An 8,767-nucleotide genomic window follows, 5' to 3' on the forward strand; every position below is an offset into this window, starting at 1 on the left:
AAGGCAGTATAGGCTGGGATCTGAGGTTTAGTAACTTCTATAGTCTGCAGGGTTAACCAGGTTTGGAGAAAAAGAGTTCGAGATCACTCACAAAGTTTATGGGCAAACCCTTCTTTTAAAAATTTACAAAATTCTTAGAGGCCGGGACAATGCTCGGTTGGTAGAGAACTTGTCTAGAATGTACAAAGCCCCAAGATGGCTCTTTAGCACAATATAGGCCAGAGTGGTAAAGACGCCCAGAACTCCAACACTCAGAAAATGGGCAAGAGGGAGAGGGACCTTAAGTCATCCATAGCTGCAAAGGCAGCCAGTCTCTAGGGAACTTTTTCCTTTTCTTTTTTCTTTCTTTCTTTTTTTTTTTTTTTTTTTGTTTCATTATTTTTGAGATAGCGTCTCATACCCTAGGCTAACACTGTGTCTGTAGCTGGTCTTCCATCTCCCATGTGCTGAGATTACAAGCATGTACCACTATACTTGACTGTTTAAGTAGGAATATTAAAGGCAGATGTGATATTGCAAACCTGTAATCCCAGGGCTCAGAAGGCAAAGCTCACAGGATTTCCGTGAGTTGGAGGCTAGCCTGAACTACACTGTGTGATCCTGTTTAAGAAAATAAATACACACAAAAAAATAGTTTTAAGGAAAATTATAAGTAGCCTGTTAAATCTGTTAAATCCTTGATGGGACATAGAAACAGAGATTCCTTTTAAATTATATTCAGAGAAAAATGTATTTGTTTGGTTAGAGACAGGGTCTTATTATACAACCCCAGCTTTCCTAGAACTTACTATGTAGACAAGGATGGCCTTAAGTCACAAAGATCTGCCTGCCTCTGCCTCCCAAGTGCTGACATCAAAGGCCTGAGCCACAATATGTGGCAGGAAAGTCTTTTTTTTTTTTCTTTTTTCTTTTTTTTTGGTTTTTCGAGACAGGGTTTCTCTGTGTAGCCCTGGCTGTCCTGGAACTCACTCTGTAGACCAGGCTGGCCTCGAACTCAGAAATCCCTCCCAAGTGCTGGGATTAAAGGCATGCACCACCATTGACTGGCAGGAGAGTCTTTTTAAATTAAATATATTTTTTCAAACTATTGAGACAACAGCTTGCTCTGCTGTCCAGGCTAGCCTCAAGTGGGTGGCTCATACTTCTCCTACCTTGGTCTTTATAATATCCAGGGCTACAGATAGTCAATCCCACAGTCACCCAGCTGAGAGTATCAAACGGCTTCTAATTGACTTTTCCAAGTGCCGCAACCGAATGTTTTGTTTTTGAGATACAGTCTTATTATATAGTCCTTGTTTGCTATTGAACTTGCTATGTAGACTAGGCTAGCCTCAAACTCACAGAGATCTGCCTACCTATGGGGTGCTGGGATTAAAAATGTTATTCTTCTTTTTTTAGCGCCATCTGCTCGCGGCGCTGCCTCCTGCTCCTCCCGCCGCCGCTGCCGCCGCCCTGAGTCACTGCCTGCGCAGCTCCCGCCGCCCGGCTCCGCGTCCGAGCCTCCTGGAACGACATTTGGAGTTCTTACAAGATGGCCGACATTGACAACAAAGAATAGTCTGAACTTGATCAAGATTTGGAAGATGTTGAAGAAGTAGAAGAAGAAGAAACGGGTGAAGAAACAAAAATCAAAGCACGTCAGCTAACTGTTCAGATGATGCAAAATCCTCAGATTCTTGCAGCTCTTCAGGAAAGACTTGATGGTCTGGTAGACACACCAACAGGATACATTGAAAGCTTGCCTAAGGTAGTCAAAAGACGAGTGAATGCTCTCAAGAATCTTCAGGTTAAATGTGCACAGATAGAAGCCAAATTCTATGAGGAAGTTCATGATCTCGAGAGGAAGTATGCTGTTCTCTATCAGCCTTTATTTGATAAGCGATTTGAGATCATTAATGCAATCTATGAACCTACAGAAGAAGAATGCGAGTGGAAACCAGATGAGGAGGATGAAGTTTCGGAGGAGCTGAAAGAAAAGGCCAAGATTGAAGATGAGAAAAAGGATGAAGAAAAAGAAGACCCGAAAGGAATTCCTGAATTTTGGTTGACAGTGTTTAAGAATGTTGACTTGCTCAGTGACATGGTTCAGGAACATGATGAACCTATTCTGAAGCACTTGAAAGATATTAAAGTGAAGTTTTCGGATGCTGGCCAGCCTATGAGTTTTGTCTTAGAATTTCACTTTGAACCCAATGACTATTTCACAAATGAAGTGTTAACAAAGACTTACAGGATGCGGTCAGAACCAGATGATTCTGACCCCTTTTCTTTTGACGGACCAGAGATTATGGGCTGTACAGGGTGCCAGATAGATTGGAAAAAAGGAAAGAATGTTACTTTGAAAACCATTAAGAAGAAGCAGAAACACAAGGGGCGTGGGACAGTTCGTACTGTGACTAAAACAGTTTCCAATGATTCTTTCTTTAATTTTTTTGCTCCTCCTGAAGTTCCTGAGAATGGCGATCTGGATGATGATGCTGAGGCGATACTGGCTGCAGACTTTGAAATTGGTCACTTTTTACGTGAGCGCATAATCCCAAGATCAGTGCTGTACTTCACTGGAGAGGCTATCGAGGACGATGACGATGATTATGATGAAGAAGGTGAAGAAGCTGACGAGGTAATGTTTACCAAATGAGCAAATAATTCACTGTATAACACATTGAGGAACAAAAATGAGTGATTAATGTATTCCTTATAATCATTCTGTGATTTGGGATAAATTTTGGAAACTATGATTTTAGAATTCTACAGCCAAACAATGTATGTATAAGGTTTCAATAAATAAATTGCAAAACTCAAAAAAAAATGTTATTCTTATTACCTGGGTTTTCATTTGTTCAAGACAAAAATCTTCAATACAGACACAGGCTGGCTTGAATTAAAACTCTTCTTACAGCCAGGCAGTAGTGGCTCACGCCTTTAATCCCAGCACTCAGGAGGCAGTGGCAGGCAGATTTCTGAGTTCGAGGCCAGCCTGGTCTACAGAGTGAGTTCCAGGACAGCCAGGGCTACACAGAAAAACCTGTCTCGAAAAATCGAAATATCTTCTTATCTCGACCTCTTCCTGCTTCCAGCCTCCTAAGGCCTTTACCCACAATGCTCAGCTTCTGAGTGTGTGCATGCATCACATTAAGGCCAGAGTCTGGATGGTCAGGTCTATCCTTCTCTATGTTATCCCTTTGAGACGGCATCTCTCACTGAGTCTGGAGCTAGGCTGGTGGCTAGCAAGGTCCATCTGCCTCTCTCTGCTCCCATAACATTGAGTTGGGTTACAGGCTCACAGACAGCCATGCCCAACTTTTTACACAGATGCCGGGGATTCGAACTCAAGTCCTCCCCTTTTCCCAGCAGGCCCTTTTACCATTAAACCATTTCTTCCCAACCCTTACCTTTTCAAATCCTAGAAAAACTGACACAAACATTAACATTTCAGCCACGTCAGGAGTGCCGGGCTCTGTGCTGTCACCCACAGGCACACTGTTGCACAATGATCTCCACGCCCCACCTCCAGAACTTTCCATGATCCTATGCTGAAACGGTCTGTTAAGCAGTAGTTCCCACACCTCACCGTCTAGTCCCTAGCAACTACTGTCTACTGCCTGACCCTATGAATTTTCCCCGTCTAGGGGATTCATATACTGCTTATCCCTTTGAGTCACTTACAGTGCAAAAAGGGAGCCTACTGAAGGAGAGCACACTGAAACAATAGTCTAAGAAGGAGCAATGGTCTAGGGCAACCTGTGCTGGAAAATTCCACAGCCGTGACCAGGCATGGGGACGCACACCTTTAATCCCAACACTCAGGAGTCAGATCTCTGAGAATCAGAATCTGCCCGGCTGACCTAGTAAGTTGTATGTAGCTGGTCAGGACTACATAGTGAGATCCTTTCTCTAAATAAAATAAATTGATCATTAATTTTAAAGTCTACAGCTGTCAGAGCAGAGCTAGTCTCTCTCCTCCTTGATCTGGGGCCCATGGTCCACGGACAAACTATCTTCCTACGTGTGGGGAGCCAGGGAAAGGAAGGCAGAGAAGGAGGGGAAAGGGGCCAGAGTAAAAGCCCCCACCCAGAAAGGGAGCCAGGTGTCGCAGAGCTATTTCAGAGTGTGTATTCCTGTGCCCTGGGCGCTCTCGCGCCTGCTAGCTGCACTGTAAATACCTGATGGGCAGCTGCAAAATGGCGCTTCCCCCAGGGGCTACGCCTGCAAAAAGGAGTCTGGCTTCACGGCAAACCTTCTGCGGCCATTTTCTCGAGAATACCTGTTGGGGCAATACCCAAGAAAACCATCTAAGGGACTTCGTACTGCTGCCGGTGCAGATGGGCCTCTGAGACCCAATGGCAGCCAATGACTGGGTGGCCCATATCTCAGGGCTCTGAGTCAACAGGTGAGATAAACGCACAGGGCAGGATCTGAGGTTGGGAAATCTCAGAGACCAGAGCTCCTGGGGCTAAAACAAAGGTGTTTTCAGAGTGGGAGGCCAGATCTTCCTCAAGGACTGGGGTCCTGCGAGAACCTGGACTCTGAACTTAAGATCAGGCTGATTCGTTACAGCGTGGCCGTCTCGGCCCAAGAGCCTGAAATACCAGGAGGGGTCATTTCTTTCCCAGGAGTACATCCATTTCTCTCTCTCTCTCTCTCTCTCTCTCTCTCTCTCTCTCTCTCTCTCTCTCTCTCTCTCTCGTTTTGTTTTTTTGTGTTTTGTTTTTTGTTTTTGGTGGCTGGTGGGTATTTGTTTTGAGACAGGGTGGCATCAAACTGTCTATAACCATGGATGACCTTGAACTTGTGACTGTCTTGCCTCTGCCTCCTTAAGTGCAGAGATTTCAGCCTTGCACCATTATTTATTGCCAGCGTTGTGTCATGCTGGGGGTTCACACCCACCCACAGCTTCTTGCATGCTAGGTAAGCACTCTACAAACAAAGCCCCATCCCTACCCCCTTTTAATAAAAACATGGGCATTTTATTAAGAAAGAAGAGCAGCTGGGCATGGTTGGTGGCATCCACCTCCCTTAGTCCCAGCACTCAGGAGGCAGAGGCAGGCGGATCTCTGTGAGTTCCTGGCCAGCCTGGTCTACATAGTAAGCTCCAGGACAGCCAGGGCTACAAAGTGAGACCAGGTCTCAAAAGAGGAAAGCAGGGCAGGCTTAGGAGGGGGAGATCCTTTCTCTAAATAAAATAAATTGATCATTAATTTTAAAGTCTACAGCTGTCAGAGCTGAGCTAGTCTCTCTCCTCCTTGATCTGGGGTCCACCGTCCACAGACAAACTATCTTCCTATGTGTGGGGAGCCAGGGAAAGGAAGGCAGGGAAGGAGGGGAAAGGGTCCAGAGTAAAAGCCCCCACCCAGAAAGGGAGCCAGGTGTTGCAGAGCTATTTCAGTCTCCAGAATGCTGAGGTGACAGGCATGGGCCACTACTTCCAACACCATTTGACTGTTCCTAAGGTCTACTTTAAACAAATGATTTATTCATTCATGTATCTATCTTTATTTATGTGTATGCACACCTATGGGTGCCCTCAGAGCCAGAAGAGCAAGAGATCCGGGGTCTCTTGAAGCTCCAGTTAACAAAGCCAGCTGGGCTTCAAATTCGTAGAAATCCGCCAGACTCTGATTCCTGAATTCTGGAATTAAAGGAGTATACCATCATATGTTTGCACACTCAGGACTCTCATAAAAGCACAAGACCAGGGGCTGGTGAGATGGCTCAGTGGGTAAGAGCACCCGACTGCTCTTCTGAATGGTCCAGAGTTCAAATCCCAGCAACCACATGGTGGCTCACAACCATCTGTAACAAGATCTGACTCCCTCTTCTGGAGTGTCTGAAGACAGCTACAGTGTACTTACATATAATAAATAAATAAATCTTAAAAAAAAAAGAGGTACATGAGAGAATTTGAAGAGCAGAAGGGGAAGCAGGAAATGATGTAGCTATAGTTTAAAAAAAAAAAAAAAAAAAGCACAAGACCAGAAGCCATAATATATATGCAATAGACATATAAAGTAGGAAAAAAACATCCTGAAGCAAAGAACCGCAAAAGATGGTTCATTTGGCTGTTTTCTGGTTTTGGCTTTTTAGTTTTTTGTTTGTTTGTTTGCTTGCTTGCTTGCTTGTTTGTTTTAAGACAAATTTCATGTAGTTCATGCTGGCCCTTAAATTCTGGATGTAGCCAAGACCCTGGATCTTTGTGATTTCATCCATGGTATACTAGAGTAACAGGCACCTACTACCATCGCTGCCAGTGATACTAACATATACCTAGAACACTGCCAGAAGCCACCCAAACTTGCATTAAAAAAACAAATAAACCACCCAAACCTGGACTTTGTACCATCAGGAAGCCTTATCACTTGTATATGTATTCATACTAAGCTCTTTGTTATTGGTTTTCTTTTGTTTCTGAGATAGACTCTAGTAACCCAGGCTGGCCTCAAATTTGCTAGGTAGCCAAGTACAGCCCTAATCTCTGATCTTCCTTCCTCCACCTCTCAAGAGTGGGGGTTCTAGGCACAGGCCACCAGACCCAGCTCATTTCTTTATATTCTAGACAAATAATTTTCCCTACATTCATGAGTGATAACGCAAGTAAGGTGGTAGGAGCTGAGGGTGGCAGTTGCCCATTCCAGCTAGACAAGGTCTAGTCTACCCTCTGCCCCGTGGGTGTCTGCTCCAGGGCAGACCTCTGAGGCCCATTGCAAGGCGGCTGGTTAACCATTGGCTCTGCCCCCGGGGTGAGGTAATCCAGGTCCCCAAGGGAGAGGCAAGAACCTGCCAGCCTGCGCTGTAGGACTGAGGTCACTCTGACCCCAGCGAAAATGTGTGAGGAGCCTGGATCTGGGGGCTCCATCCAGCAGAAGAATATTCCCTAGGGGCAGCGGGCTGCAGAAGAGCGCCCAGGAGCCCATGACCTGGTTTGAGTGGGCGACGGTGGGGCAGGGCAGAGAAGAAACTCTGCAGATAGTGAGAAGCTGACACACTGTGGGAAAGGGAAGAGATTGAAAGCCTGCAGTGACCTTAGTCCTGGCCCTGAATACTACACCCCATGCCCTGCCAGACAATCCCTCCCATCCCTAACTAAGGACAGAGCGTAAACAAGCACCTCGGTCCCCTCTCTTACCCCCCTCTCCAATATTAGATGGGATGGAGGCTAACACATAAGCTAGGCAACACACACACACACACTCACACACCTACACAAACACACACATACACACACACACAAACACACACATATACATATACATGCACACACATATACAAACACACATATGCACATATACACAAACACATATACACACATGCACACATACATACATACACACACACAAACACACACATATACATACACATGCACATATATACACATACAAACACACATATGCACACATACACAAACACATATACATACACATGCACACACACATACACACACAAACACACATGTATACATACACATGCACACACATACACACACAAACACACACACATGCACACACAACTCACTACCACCCCCTGTGCTCACACACACACATATACACACACATGCATACATACATACACATACACACTCAAACACACACATATATATACTTGCACACACATACACAAATACACACACATGCATACACACACACCCATTCCCACCCCCTCTCTGCCTTTAAGTCCTTACCCTGTGCTAGCTAGGACTATACATGTTTGTTTGTTTGTTTGTTTGTTTTCTTTTGAGATAGAGTTTCTCTGTATATCCCTGACCATCCTAGACCTCAAGGGTTCTGTAGACTAGGTTGGCCTCTAACTTTGATCTGCCTGTCAAAAATTTGTTTGTTTATGTTTATTTATATGTATGCACACTCCTGGGTGCCCTCAGAGGTCCCATCTACAACAAAGACCGCTCTGTCTCTGCCTCCTGAGTGCTGGATTAAAGGCTTGCTTCACTGGGTCCAGTTTTACAAAGCTATTCTTTTTGTTGTTGTTCATGGTTCTGCAATCTTTTTTAAAAGTTCACTGTACATCTGGGTTACAGCCCTCCTCCCTCCTCTCTTTCCCGTCCCACCCTTACAAATCCTTCCCTCTTCGCCCCTTACCCTTCTCCTCAGAGAAGGGGAGCCCAGCTCCCCTTGGGTACCACCCCACACTGGGGCATGTAGTCCCAGCAGGACTAGGCACATCCTCTTCCACTGAAGCCCAATAGGCAGTCCAGGTAGGGAGAAGGGGATCCAACAGCAGGGAACAGAGACTGAGGCAGCCCCCTGATCCACTTGTTAGGGGGCCCACATGAACACCAAGCTGCCCATTTTCTACAAATGTGTAGGGACCCTAGGTCCAGCTCCGGCATGATCCCTGGTTGGTGGCCCAGGTTCTGTGAGCCCCATGGTCTCAGGATTGTTGGTTGACTTTATGAGGCTTCTGGTGGTGTCCTTGACCCCTTTGACTTGCTCACTTCTATCCCCCACTCTTCCACTGGACTCTGCCTGATGTTTGACTGTAGAACTCTGCATCTGCCTTCATCTACCATCGGGTGAAGCCTCTCAGGAGACAATTATGCTAGGTTCCTGTCTGCAAGTATATGGGATTATCATTAAGAGTGTCAGGGGTTGGCTCTCTCCCATCGGATGGGTCTCAAGTTGAGCCAGTTATTGGTTGGCTGTTCTTTTAGCCTCTGCTCCATCTTTATCCCTATATGTCTTGTAGGAAGGGGTTGAAGATATTATTTAACCTTTGGAGGCCAGCGTTCAGGGATGGAAGCCAGTGCCTTGGGCAT

The 8,767-nt window shown here is 45.6% G+C and overlaps 1 pseudogene; it reads left to right on the top strand.

Annotated features, from left to right (window-relative positions):
* On the top strand, positions 1,391-2,623 carry Gm4204 (predicted gene 4204; annotated as a pseudogene).

This window comes from Mus musculus, chromosome 1 (assembly GCF_000001635.26).
Source record: "Mus musculus strain C57BL/6J chromosome 1, GRCm38.p6 C57BL/6J".
Classification (NCBI taxonomy): Eukaryota; Metazoa; Chordata; class Mammalia; order Rodentia; family Muridae; genus Mus; species Mus musculus.